This window comes from Meles meles, chromosome Y (assembly GCF_922984935.1).
Source record: "Meles meles chromosome Y, mMelMel3.1 paternal haplotype, whole genome shotgun sequence".
NCBI classification, from domain to species: Eukaryota; Metazoa; Chordata; class Mammalia; order Carnivora; family Mustelidae; genus Meles; species Meles meles.
Genome location: NC_060088.1, coordinates 27,677,366 through 27,691,615, shown reverse-complemented (window position 1 = coordinate 27,691,615; position 14,250 = coordinate 27,677,366).

Sequence of the window (14,250 nt, the reverse complement as noted above, 5' to 3'; positions counted from 1 at the left end):
GGAAGAAATAGAAAACCTGAACAGGCCCATAACCAGTAAGGAGATTGAAACAGTCATCCAAAATCTCCAAACAAACAAAAGCCCAGGGCCAGACGGCTTCCCAGGGGAATTCTACCAAACATTTAAAGAAGAACTCATTCCTATTCTCCTGAAACTGTTCCAAAAAATAGAAATGGAAGGAAAACTTCCAAACTCATTTTATGAGGCCAGCATCACCTTGATCCCAAAACCAGACAAGGATCCCACCAAAAAAGAGAACTACAGACCAATATCCTTGATGAACACAGAAGCAAAAATTCTCGCCAAAATACTAGCCAATAGGATTCAGCAGTACATTAAAAGGATTATTCACCACGATCAAGTGGGATTTATTCCAGGGCTGCAGGGTTGGTTCAACATCCGCAAATCAATCAATGTGATAGAAGACATTAATAAAAGAAAGAACAAGAACCATATGATACTCTCAATAGATGCTGCTGAAAAAGCATTTGACAAAGTACAGCATCCCTTCCTGATCAAAACTCTTCAAAGTGTAGGGATAGAGGGCACATACCTCAATATTATCCAAGCCATCCAAGAAAAACCCACCGCAAATATCATTCTCAATGGAGAAAAACTGAAAGTTTTTCCATTAAGGTCAGGAACACGGCAGGGATGTCCATTATCACCCCTGCTATTCAACATAGTACTAGAAGTCCTAGCCTCAGCAATCAGACAATAAAAAGAAATTAAAGGCATCCAAATTGGTAAAGAAGAAGTCAAACTATCACTCTTCGCAGATGATATGATACTATATGTGGAAAACGCAAAAGACTCCACTCCAAAACTGCTAGAACTTGTCCAGGAATTCAGTAAAGTGTCAGGATATAAAATCAATGCACAGAAATCAGTTGCATTTCTGTACACCAACAACAAGACTGAAGAAAGAGAAATTAAGGAGTCAATCCCATTTACAATTGTACCCAAAACTATAAGATACCTAGGAATAAACCTAACCAAAGAGACTAAGAATCTATACACAGAAAATTATAAAGTACTCATGAAAGAAATTGAGGAAAAATGTTCGATGCTCCTGGATTGGAAGAATAAATATTGTGAAAATGTCTATGCTACCTAAAGCAATCTACACATTTAATGCAATCCCTATCAAAATACCATCCATTTTTTTTTCAAAGAAATGGAACAAATAATCCTAAAATTTATATGGAACCAGAAAAGACCTCGAATAGCCAAAGGAATATTGAAGAACAAAGCCAAAGTTGGTGGCATCACAATTCCGGACTTCAAGCTCTATTACAAAGCTGTCATCATCAAGACAGCATGGTACTGGCACAAAAACAGACACATAGATCAGTGGAACAGAATAGAGAGCCCAGAAATTGACCCTCAACTCTATGGTCAACTAATCTTCGACAAAGCAGGAAAGAATGTCCAATGGAAAAAAGACAGCCTCTTCAATACATGGTGCTGGGAAAATTGGACAGCCACATGCAGAAAAAATGAAATTGGACCACTTCCTTACACCACACACGAAAATAGACTCAAATGGATGAAGGACCTCAATGTGAGAAAGGAATCCATCCAAATCCTTGAGGAGAATGCAGGCAGCAACCTTTTCGACCTCAGCCGCAGCAACATCTTCCTAGGAACAATAGCAAAGGCATGGGAAGCAAGGGCAAAAATGAACTATTGGGATTTCATCAAGATCAAAAGCGTTTGCACAGCAAAGGAAACAGTTAACAAAACCCAAAGACAACTGACAGAATGGGAGAAGATATTTGCAAACGACATATCAGATAAAGGGCTAGTATCCAAAATCTATAAGGAACTTAGCAAACCCAACACCCAAAGAACAAACAATCCAATCAAGAAATGGGCAGAGGACATGAACAGACATTTCTGCAAAGAAGACATCCAGATGGCCAACAGACACATGAAAAAGTGCTCCACGTCACTCGGCATCAGGGAAATACAAATCAAAACCACAATGAGATATCACGTCACACCAGTCAGAATGGCTAAAATTAACAAGTCAGGAAATGACAGATGCTGGAGAGGATGTGGAGAAAGGGGGACCCTCCTCTACTGTTGGTGGGAATGCAAGCTGGTGCAACAACTCTGGAAAACAGCATGGAGGTTCCTCAAAATGTTGAAAATAGAACTACCCTATGACCCAGCAATTGCACTACTGGGTATTTACCATAAAGATACAAACGTAGTGATCCGAAGGGGCACGTGTACCCGAATGTTTATAGCAGCAATGTCTACAGTAGCCAGACTATGGAAAGAACCTAGATGTCATTCAACAGATGAATGGATAAAGAAGATGTGGTATATATACACAATGGAATACTATGCAGCCATCAAAAGAAATGAAATCTTGCCATTTGCGACGACGTGGATGGAACTAGAGCGTATCATGCTTAGTGAAATAAGTCAATCGGAGAAAGAGAACTATCATATGATCTCCCTGATATGAGGACATGGAGAAGCAACATGGGGGGGTAGGGGGATAGGAGAAGAATAAATGAAACCAGATGGGATTGGGAGGGAGACAAAACATAAATGACTCTTAATCTCACAAAACAAACTGGGGGTTGCTGGGGGGAGGTGGGATTGGGAGAGGGGGAGCGGGCTATGGACATTGGGGAGGGGAGACGAACCATAAGAGACTATGGACTCTGAAAAAAAAACCTGAGGGTTTTGAAGGGTCAGGGGTGGGAGGTTGGGGCAACCTGAGGGTTTTGAAGGGTCAGGGTGGGAGGTTGGGGGAACAGGTGGTGGGTAATTGGGAGGGCACGTTTTGCATGGAGCACTGGGTGTTGTGCAAAAAGAATGAATACTGTTACGCTGAAAAAATAAATAAAATGGAAAAAAAAAAGAAAATGAATGGCCAACATCGATGGTCTGCCATGCCCATTCAAGCATCACTGTGGAAGGAGCCGAGATATGCTTTTAAGGACTAGAAGATAAAGATGATTATGAAGATGATGATAAAGAAGATGATTTCCAAATGAAAATGCAAGAAGACCAAGGGACATATCCGATGGCTTCACTCCTATGTGACCCATGAAGAATACCATGGACATGAGTAGTAGTAAGAGAAAACGGAAGGAGAAGAAGTCAGACAGGGAGATGCTCCAGGACAGACTCAGGACTTTGGAGACCAAGCTGAGGGTTACAGGAGGAATAGATGCCATAAAGAGGGAACTGGATAATGGGTATGGAGGTGGTGTGGCATTATATGAGGATGAGCACTTGGTGGTATACGCAATTAAAGAATCAGGGAGCACTATGTCAAAAATCGTAGGATGGATGAAAGGCTGGCTTGCCAATGTAAGAAAATATAGTGAATAGTAAGCAAACAGGTCGTTTCATGTAGAGATGAAGAAATAAATAGAAGAGAAATGAATTCAAGTTTTATTATCTTACTGATTAATATTGTATGGAATTGGTTTCCTATAAGGTCCTTATGTTAATTGGGTCTTTGGACATTGTCAATTAGAGTCTTTCCTCTTCTTACATTTTGGGAATAGATGAGAAACGATGACATTACCATTAAATGTCTCAAATTGTGGTGCAGGGAATTGATTTGAGCCTGGCTTTCTGTGTGTTGGGAGATGTTTGAAGATGGCTTCAAAAGCCTCCAAAGGTGCTTCAAAAGTCATTACCTGAGACCTCAGATATGTATGACCATTGATATTGTCCTGGTAGTGTGTATGTGTCTTGGAATTTAGTCTTTTGTCTCTGGTATTGGATTTGCTGGCAGACTTCTTTGTAGGGATCTTTTAGGTAATGCTGTTTAATTAATTATTTAATTAATTAACTAATTCTTGATAGGTAAGGAGTTAACTTATCCAGTTTGGACGGTTTGTTACTTTGATTCTGTAAACTTTTTTTAAATGTATTTTCCCTGATTCCATGAGTGCTATTCCTCACTTGCTCCCTAACTTCTGAGGGACTCCTTTAAGAGAGAGAGAGAGAGAGAGAGAGAGAGAGAGAGTGTGTGTGTGTGTGTCTGTTTCACAAAACGCAAAAAATGATATCTTAAGAGATATGAAGCTGCTCTATTCCAGATCACAATTCACCTTCAAACACAGTGGAAACTCACGTTAAATACCTTTTGGACAATTTCCTCCATTGAATGTCCCATTCGATCTACTTTTAGAAACACAGATTATGACTAGCCTGCCTGGAGCAAACACCAAATTTTGTGTGCCTGGTTAGAGTCTATCTGCCTGTCCCCCTTTCTTGCTTTTTCACATGTTTCTTTACTCCCATGAGTGAGTGAAATCATATGATAGTTGTCTTTCTGGGACTGACAGATAAGACACAGCACAATGCTCTCTGCCTTTCTGCCAGATATCACAAGGAGCAAGAATGCCTTATTGCTTATGGCTCCATAAGAGTCTGAAGTGCATTTGGAGAACAGGGAGATGATAGAAGTCTCTGGGAGCTCCAGGCCTGTCTTCAGCCATCAGCACAAACAGAAGATGACCATTGAATGGAAACATGGCATAAATGGACCTGAATCCTAGAAATCACATTCGACAGTGTAAGAAGGAAGTCACAAGACCATGGGAGAAGGGTGTAGACAGATCTTCTGGGAGAATTGGACGGTTGGTGCTTCAGAGGGCATGGATCCATGGCCAAAGACAAAGGCCCAGGGGAGAGGAGCACACTTAGAACCCACAATTTTAATGTTGACCCATAGCTGTTGGCGGAGAAATGGAGAGTGTCTGAAGGACACGAGTTCTTGAAACCAAGGACTTGAGGCCTGGGGATTCCAGATCAGCATGATTGGCAGACATAGACTCCAGAGGACACTGTGTATCTCCTGGAGAGGACACCAGCCATTAACCAGGTGCAGACATCCTGGAACCATGATCAGAGACAATACCTGTTGACACCATGGTATGCATTGGTGATGGGCAGTGTTGTTGGAGGTGCCTCGATGAGCGCCAATGAACTTGGGCTCTACGATGGCCAGCATCAAGACTGAGAAGTGGCCACAGGCAGGATGGTGAGGACATTAGCTGCCCAACCTGCAATCACGGATTCCCAAACCTGGAACACTGTTGGGACTGCCATCTTCAGGCCACGTTGCTTAGTCCCAGGAGAATAGAAAATCCTGCAGGGGACTAGAAGAAAGTCCTGCCCACATCCTCTCACCTGGCCACAGAATTCAGCAGGCCTTAAGTTTTGTGGAATAAGTTGAAAGTCACGTTTCACAGGCACACCAGTCCCACAAGCATTAACCTCACCATTTTTGGCCCAGAAACCACAGACTCTGAATGGAAGGCGAGGAGATCCTCCCCAGAGGATGAGTCCACAGGAGAGTGGACAGACACAACACAACCCCAGAGGGCATGTCACACACACCTGAGACTCTCTCAAGTACCAGCCCTGGGCACTCCATGAGCTCTTCTTCCTAAGAAATTATCTTCAGGGTAGATAACAGGAGGCTCGTTTTGAATACAGAGAAGATCCAGATCTTTTGTAGATTCACGTTGTATTACTGAGACTGGCCCGAAAGCCTTTATAGATGGCTTCACATGGGGATTGGTTCTCTTCCAAAATGCTCCGTGCTTGCTCTTTGAGCTCCAAACAGATGAGTAGGTCCTGGGCTTAAGCTTCCAGGGTGTAGGGTCTGCCTTTAATGTTTGGTGAGCTGGGAATATTGGGAGACATTTATGGCACGATTTCTGGAGATGCAAGAAGAACTCGTGTCCTGATTGTTGAAGACTCCAGACAGTCTTTGGTATGGTTGGGGGTGTTAACTCTGAGCTTTCCTCGGTGGGCGGGGGGCGCTTTTCCTGGTCAGAAGTAACCTGATACTGTGTGATGACCATGAACATGTGCATGGCGTGGAGTTCCCGTGTGAGGCTGCTTGTACTCCTGACTGTTTCTTGACCTTACATGTGTAAGATGGAGTTGTAGATTCTTGCCACTCTCAGGTGTCCAGATGGGTTGTGGTGAAAGACCCAGCCAAGAGTACAAATTCAGCCATGGAGAAGGTGACCCCAAATCGCTTCAAAAACTCTCTTCGGAAATTCCCAGGCGTCTCTAGCAGTTTGGAGTGATTTTGATACTCCTGGATGACCCAGAACTACTTCAGCCAGGTGAATTGATGAGGCGTGGTTAGGTGAGGAGTGGTTGCTAGTACCTTAGAGCTTTTTGACGTCACAGAAGCTAACTTCACTGAAGCAGCAATCCCATTCACATGACATATGAGTCCTATGGCTTTAAGGAGGAAGACCTGGGAAGGAAAAAGAAAGAGACCTGTTAGACTGATCATGTACTCAGGTGGTCTTTTCTGTTTCTTTCCCACTTCCACTTTCTATACAAAGAGAAAAGAAACGATGTTCTGTATACCATTCTTTAGACCAACATTTCTCCAGGGACAGCAGGATGTTCCTATTTCCACTGCAATTTCTAGAGATCTCAATCAACAGCGAGGCCTCTTGGCTACCATTAGGTCTCTGGGAGGTTTGATATCCTTCGGTGAGAGGGTCCATTCTTACTTTCTGTTCCCTATGGTTTCTGGGGTGTAAGGTCTGCCATTGGTGCTTGGTCAACTTTTAAGGTGAGGGAAGGAAAAAGGGAAGGAAATTCATAATTCCAGGAAAATTGCCAGGGCAGGGATGTATTGTGCTGACTGTGTCCTTATCTGATAGTGTCCTGAAATCGAGTCCAAAAGGATGAAGGCTCTGTCTACCTGACATTACCTTAAACACCGTTGCAAAGGCTTCATGGAGAGTGAAACTCTGCATGATCGCTACCCCTAATGAAAGAGCCCTGGTCAGCACTCCTTGTCATTATTAGTTAATGCTACATGCCATAATCTTGGGGAGGCCATGTTGAGCAACTCTCTTTATTCAGATGAAAATGAACGACCAACATCGATGGCCTGCCCTGCCCACTCCAGCATCCCTGTGGAAGAAACCGAGATACACTTTTAAGGGCTAGTGGATAAAGATGATTATGAAGATGATGATAAAGAAGATGTTTTCCAAATGAAAATGCAAGCCGACCAAGGGAAATATCCTATGGCTTCACTCATATGTGTCCCATGAGGAATACCATGGGCATGAGTAGTAGGAAGGGAAAATTAAAGGAGAGGAATTCAGACAGTGAGACACACCAGGAAAGACTCAGGCTCTGGGGCCAAGCTGAGGGTTACAGGAGGATATGACATGCCATAAAGAGGGAACTGTTTAATAGGTAGTGATGTGGTGTGGCATTTTATGAGGATGAGCACTTGGTGGTATATGCAAATAAAGAATCAGGGAGCACTATGTCAGAAAACGTCAGATGGATGAAAGACTGGCTTGCTGAATATAAGAAAAAATAGTGAAGAGAAAGGAAAACAGGCCGTTTCACATGTAGGTGAAGAAAGAAAGAGAAGTGAAATGAATTCTAGTTTTATTATCTTACTGATTAAAATTGTATGCCATTGGTTTCCTATAAGGTCCTTATATGAATGGGGTTTTTGGACATCGTACATTCGAGTCTTCCCTCTTCATACATTTTGGGAGTAGATGAGAAAAGCCGACATGACCAATAAATGTCTCGAATTGTGGACCAGGGAATTGATTTGAACCTGGCTTTCTGAGTTTTGGGAGATATTTGAGGACTGCTTCAAAAGCCTCAAAAGCTGCTCAAAAATCATTACCTGAGAGATCAGATATGTATGACTCATTATTTTGTCATTGTAATGGGTAGGTGTCTTGGAATTTACCTTTTTTATCTGGTACTGGATTTGCTGGCATACTTATGTTGAGTGGCTCTTTAGTAAGGATGTTAATTAATTATTTAATTAATTATTTAATTAATTCTTGATAGGTAAGGAGCTAACTAATCCAGTTTGGACGGTTTGTTATTTTGATTCTCTAAGCTTTTGTTTTTTATGGTATTTTCTCTGAATTTTGCTTCCATGAGTGCTATCCCTCACTTGCTCACTAACTTGTTTGGGACCTTTTTAAGTGTGTGTGTGTGTGTGTGTGTGTGTGTGTGTGTGTGTGTGTGTTTCAGAAAACTCTAAAAATGATATTTTAAGAGATATGAAACTACTCTATTCCAGATCACAGTTCACCTTCAGAATGGAAACTCACGTTACACCCCATTCGACCAAAATTCCTGCATTGAATGCCCATTTGGTCCACTTTTAGAAAGGCAGTTTCTGACTAGCCTTCCTGGAACAAACATGAAATTTTGTGTTCCTGGTTAGAGTCTCATTGCCTGTCCCGTTTTCTTGCTTTTTCACATGTTTCTTTACTTCCATGAGTGAGTGAAATCGTATGGTAGTTGTCTTTCTGTGACTAACTGATATGACACAGCCCAATGCTCTCTCCCTTTCTGCCCCATGTCACAAGGAGCAAGAATGCCTTCTTGCTTATGTCTCAATAACAGTCCGCAGTGCATCTGGAAGACAGAGAGATGGTAGATGTGTCTGTGAGCTCAGGCTTGTCTTCAGCCGTCAATAAAACCAGAAGATGACTACATCAATGCAAACATGGCATAAATGGACCTGAAGCCTAGATATCACACTCCACAATGAAAGAGAGAAGTCACAGAGACCATGGGAGAAGGGTGCAGACGGGGCTTATGGGAGAATTGAATGGTTGGTGCTTCAGAGGGCAGTGAGCCAAGGACAAAGACAAGGTCCAGGGGAGAGGAGCACACTTAGAATCCACAATTTGAACGTTGACCCATAGCCATTGGCGGAGAAAAAGAGACTGTCTGAAGGACATGAGTTTTTGCAACCCAAGGTTCTTGAGGCTCATGGATTCCAGGTCAGCATGCTTTGCAAACATAGACTCCAGAGAACACTGTGTATCTCCTGGAGAGGACACCAGCAAGCAACCAGGTGCAGACAGATTGGAAACCATGATCAGAGACAATATCTTTTGTCACCGTGGTAAGATTATTATTTCTTTGGGTGCATTCGTGATGGGCAGTGTTGGTGGAGATGCCTCAATGGGCGCCAAAGATACTTGGGCTCTACGTCCACCAGAATCAAGACTGAGAAGTGGCCACAGGCAGGACGGTGAGGACATTAGCTGCCCAACCTGCAATCACGGATTCCCAATCCTAGAACACTGTTGGGACTGCCTTCTTCAGGAAATGTTGCTTAGTCCCAGGAGAACAGAAAATCCTGCAGGGGACTAGAAGAAAGCCCTGCCCACATCCTCTCACCTGGCCACAGAATAGAGCAGTGCTTAAGTGTTGTGTAGTGAGTTGAAAGTCACGTTTCAAAAAAATCCAGTCCAAAAGGATGAAGGCTCTGTCTACCTGACATTACCTTCAACCCCATTGCAAAGGCTTCATGGAGAGTGAAACTCTGCATGATCGCTACCCCTAAAGATAGAGCCCTGGGCAGCAGTCCTTGTCATCAATAGTTAATGCTATATGCCATAGTCATGGGGAGAGCCATGTTGAGTAAAGCTCTTTATTCAGATGAAAAGGAACGGCCAACATCGATGGCCTGCCATGGCCACTCTAGCATCTAGGTGGAAGGAGGCGAGATACCATTTAAAGGGCTAGTGATTAAAGATTAATGTGAAGATGATGATAAAAAAGGTGATTTCCAAGTGAAAATGCAAGCAGACCAGGGGAAATATCTGATGGCTTCACTCCTATGTGTCCCATGAGGTATACCATGAACATGAGTATTAGTAAGGGAAAACGGAAGGAGAACAAGTCAGACAGGGAGACACACCAGGAGAGTCTCAGGACATTGGGGACCAAGCTGAGAGTTACAGGAGGGTACAACATGTCATAAAGAGGGAAGTGGTTAGTGTGTATGGAGGGGATGTGGCATTATATGAGGATGAGCACTTGGTGGTATATACAATTAAAGAATCAGGGAGCACTATGTCAAAAACATAGGATGGATTAAAGACTGGCTTGCCGAATATAAATATAAATATTGAATAGAAAGCAAATCAGGCCGCTTCACATGGAGATGAAGAAAGAAAGATGAGAGAAATGAATTCTAGCTTTTATCTTACTGATAAAAATTGTATGCAATTGGTTTCCTATAAGTTCCTTATGTGAATTGGTTCTTTGGACATTGTCAATTAGAGTCTTCCCTCTTTCTACATTTTGGGAATAGATTGAGAATAGCCGACATTACCTTTAAATGTCGCAAATTGTGGACCAAAGAATTGAATTGAACCTGGCTTTCTGTGTGTTGGGAGATGTTTGAGGCCTGCTTCAAAAGCTTCAAAGGCTGCTTCAAAAGTCGTAACCTAGGACTCAGTTATGTATGCCTCATGATCTTGTCATGGTAGGATGTATTTGTCTTGGAATTTACCCTTTTCTCTCCGGTATTGGACTTGCTGGCATACTTTTGTGGTGGGGTCTTTAGGTAAGCTTGTTTAATTAATTAATTAATTAATTAATTAATTAATTAATTAATTAATTCTTGATAGGTATGGAGTTAACTTATTAAGTTTGAACGGTTTGTTAATTGATTCTCTAAACATTTGTTTTTTAAGGTATTTTCCCTGAATTTTGATTCCATGAGTGCTATTCCTCACTTGCTCTCTAACTTCTGTGGGACTCTTTTAAGTCTATGTGTGTGTGTGTTTCATAAAACGCTAAAAATGATATTTTAAGAGATATGAAGCTGCTCTATTCCAGATCACAATTCACCTTCAAACACAGTGGAAAATCACGTTACATCCCGTTTGGCCGGTATTCCTGCATTGAATGTACCATTTGATTCAATTTTAGAAAGGCAGGTTCTGACTAGCCTGTTTGGAACAAACACCAAATTTTCTGTGCCTGGTTCGAGTCAAATTGCCTGTCCCGTTTCTTGCTTTTTCACAAGTTTCTTTACTTCGATGAGTGAGTGAAATCGTATGGTAGTTGTCTTTCAGTGACTGAGAGGTAAGACACAGCACAATGCTCTCTCCCATTCTGCCACATATCCCAAGGGGCCTTCTTGTTCTTGGCTCCATAAAAGTCCACAGTGCATTTGGATGCCAGGGAAATTGTAGTAGCTATGGGCTTGTCTGGTAGCTATAGGCTTGTCTTCAGACATCAGCATATACAGGACATGATAACATCAAGGGAACCATGGCATAAATGGACCTGAAGTCTAGAAATCACACCCCACAATGAAAGAGAGAAGAACTCACAGAGACCATGGGAGAAAGGTGTAGACAGGGCTTATGGGAGAATTGGACCTTTGGGGATTCAGAGGACAGGGAGCCATGGCCAAAGACAAAGGCCCAGGGGAGAGGAGCACACTTAGAACCCACAATTTTTATGTTGACCCATAGCTGTTGGCGGAGAAAAGGAGAGTGTCTGAATGACACGAGTTCTTGCAACCCAACGGTCTTGAGGCCCGGGGATTCCAGATCAGCATGCTTTGCAGACATAGACTCCAGAGAACACTGTGTATCTCCTGGAGAGGACACCAGCAAGTAACCAGGTGCATACAGCATGGAAAGCATGATCAGAGACACTACCTGTTGACACCGTGGTAAGACTCTTATTTCTTTGGGTGTATTTGTGATGGGCAGTTCTGGTGGAGATGCGTCGATGGGCACCAAAGATATTGGGCTCTACGACCGCCAGCATCAAGACTGAGAAGTGGCCACAGGCAGAACAGTGAGGACATTAGCTGCCCAAACTGCAATCACAGATTCCCAAACCTGGAAAACTTTTGGGACTGCCTTCTTAAGGACAGGTTGCTTAGTCACAGGAGAATAAAAATCCTGCAGGGGACTAGAAAAAAGCCCTGCCCACATCCTCTCACCTGGCCTCAGAATTCAGCAGGCCTTAAGTTTTGTGGAGTGGGTTGAAAGTAAAGTTTAACAGGCACACCAGACATACAAAGCTTAAACTCACCATATTTGGCCCAGACACCATACACTCTGAATGGAAGGCAAGGAGAGTCTCTGCAGAGGACGAGACCACAGGAGAGTAGAGAGCCACAACACAACCACATAGTCCATGTCACACACAACGGAGACTCTCTCAAGTGCCAGCCCTTGTTCACTCCATGAGCTCTTCTTCCTAAAGAAATTATCTTCAGGGTAGATAACAGAATGCACGTATGGTATACAGAGAACACAGAGACCTTTCGTACATTCACGTTGCATTCCTGAAACTGGCCTGAAAGCCTTTTCTGATGGCTTCACATGGGATTGGTTCTCTTCCAACATGCTCCGTGCTTGCTCCTGTGAGCTCCAAACAGATAAGTCCATCCTGGGCCTAGCTTCTAGGGTGTAGGTTCTGCCTTTAAGGTTTGGTCAGCTCGGAAAATTGGGTGGCATTAATGGCACGATTTCTGGTGATGCAAGAAGATCTCACTGTTGTCCTCACTGTTGAAGACCACAGACATATCTTTGGAATGGTTGCGGGTCTTAACCAGGAGCATTCCTCGGAGGGCAGGGGCGCTTTTCCTGTCACAAGCATCCTGATAGGGTGTGAAGACCATGATCGTGTGTATGGCGTGGAGTTCCCAGTTTGAGGGTGCTTATACTCCTGACTCTTTCTTGACCTTACGTGGGTAAAATGGAATTGTGGATTCCTGTCCTTCTCAGGAGTCCCCAGGGATGGTGGTGACAGTCCCGGCAAAGACTAGAAATTCGGCCATGGAGAAATTAACACCAAATTGCTTCCCAAACAGTGTTGGGGAAATACCCAGGTGGTTCCAGCGGTTTGGAGTGATTACGATACTTCTGTCTGAACCAGAACTACTCCAACCAGGTGACATGATGAGGCGTGGTTTGGTGAGGAGTGGTTGCTAGGACCTCAGAGCTTTGTGACGTCACAGAAACTGACTTCACTGAAGCAGCAATCCCATTCTCACGAAATATGAGTATATGGATTTTAGTAGAAAGCCCTGGGAAAGAACAAGAAAGAGCCCTGTTAGCCTGATCATGCACTCAGGTGGTGTTTTCTCTTTCTTTCCCACTTCCGCTTTCTATACAAAGAGAAAAGGAAACGATGTTCTGTATACCATTCTTTAGACCAACATTTCTCCAGAGAGAGCAAGGTGTTCCTATTTCCACTGCAATTTCTAGAGATCTCAATCAACAGCGAGGCCTCTTGGCTCCCATTAGGTCTCTGGGAGGTTGGATATCCTTGGGTGAGAGGGTCCAATCTTATCTTCTGGTCCCTATGGTTTCTCGGGTTGAAGGTCTGCCTTTGGTGCTTGGTCAGCTTGAAAGGTGATGGAAGGAAGAAGGGAGGGAATGTAACAATTCCAGGAAAATTGCCAAGGCAGGGATGCATTGTGCTGTCCGAGTCCATATCTGCTAGTGTCCTGAAACACCAATCCTAAAGGACGAAGTCTCTGTCTACCTGATATTACCTTAAAAACCATTGCAACGGCTTCATGGAGAGTGAAATTGACTTTGGGGACCAAGCTGAGGGTTACAGGAGGATAAGTCCTGCCATAAAGAAGGAACTGGTTCATGGGTATGGAAGTGGTGTGGCATTATATGAGGATGAGCACTTGTTGGTATATGCAATTAAAGAATCAGGGAACACTATGTCACAAAACGTAGGATGGATAAAAGGCTGGTGGCCGAATATAAGAAAAAATAGTGAATAGAAAGCAAAACAGGCCATTTCACATGGAGATAAGGAAAGAAAGAGAAGAGAAATTAATTCCAGTTTTATTATCTTACTGATTAAAATTTTATGCATATGGTTTCCTATAAGGTCGTTATCTGAATTGGGTCTTTGGACATTGTAAATTAGAGTCTTCCCACTTCCAACATTTTCAGAATTGATTAGAAAAGCCAGCATTACAATTAATGTCTCCAATTGTGGACCAGGGAATCGATTTGAACCTGGATTTCTCTGTACTGGGAGATGTTTGAGGACTGCTTCAAAAGCTTTCGTCATTACCTGAGACGTCAGATACATATGACTCATGATCTTGTCATGGTAGTGCGTATGTGTCTTGGAATTTATCCTTTTCTCTCCGGCATTCATTTGCTGGCATACTTGTGTGGAGCAGTCTTATAGGTATTAATTAATTAATTCTAGATTGGTAAGGAGACAATTTATCCATATTGGAGGGTTTGTTACTTTGATTCTCTAAGATTTTGGTTTTTGTGTTTTGTTTTTTTGCTGTCCTCTCTCCTGTGGGCTCATCCTCTGCAGAGGCTCTTCTTGCCTTCCATTCAGAGTTTTTGGTGTCTGGGCCAAATATGTTGAGTTGAAGCTTCGTGGGTGTGGTGTGCCTAAGAAACGTGATTTTCAACCCACTCCATAAAACAT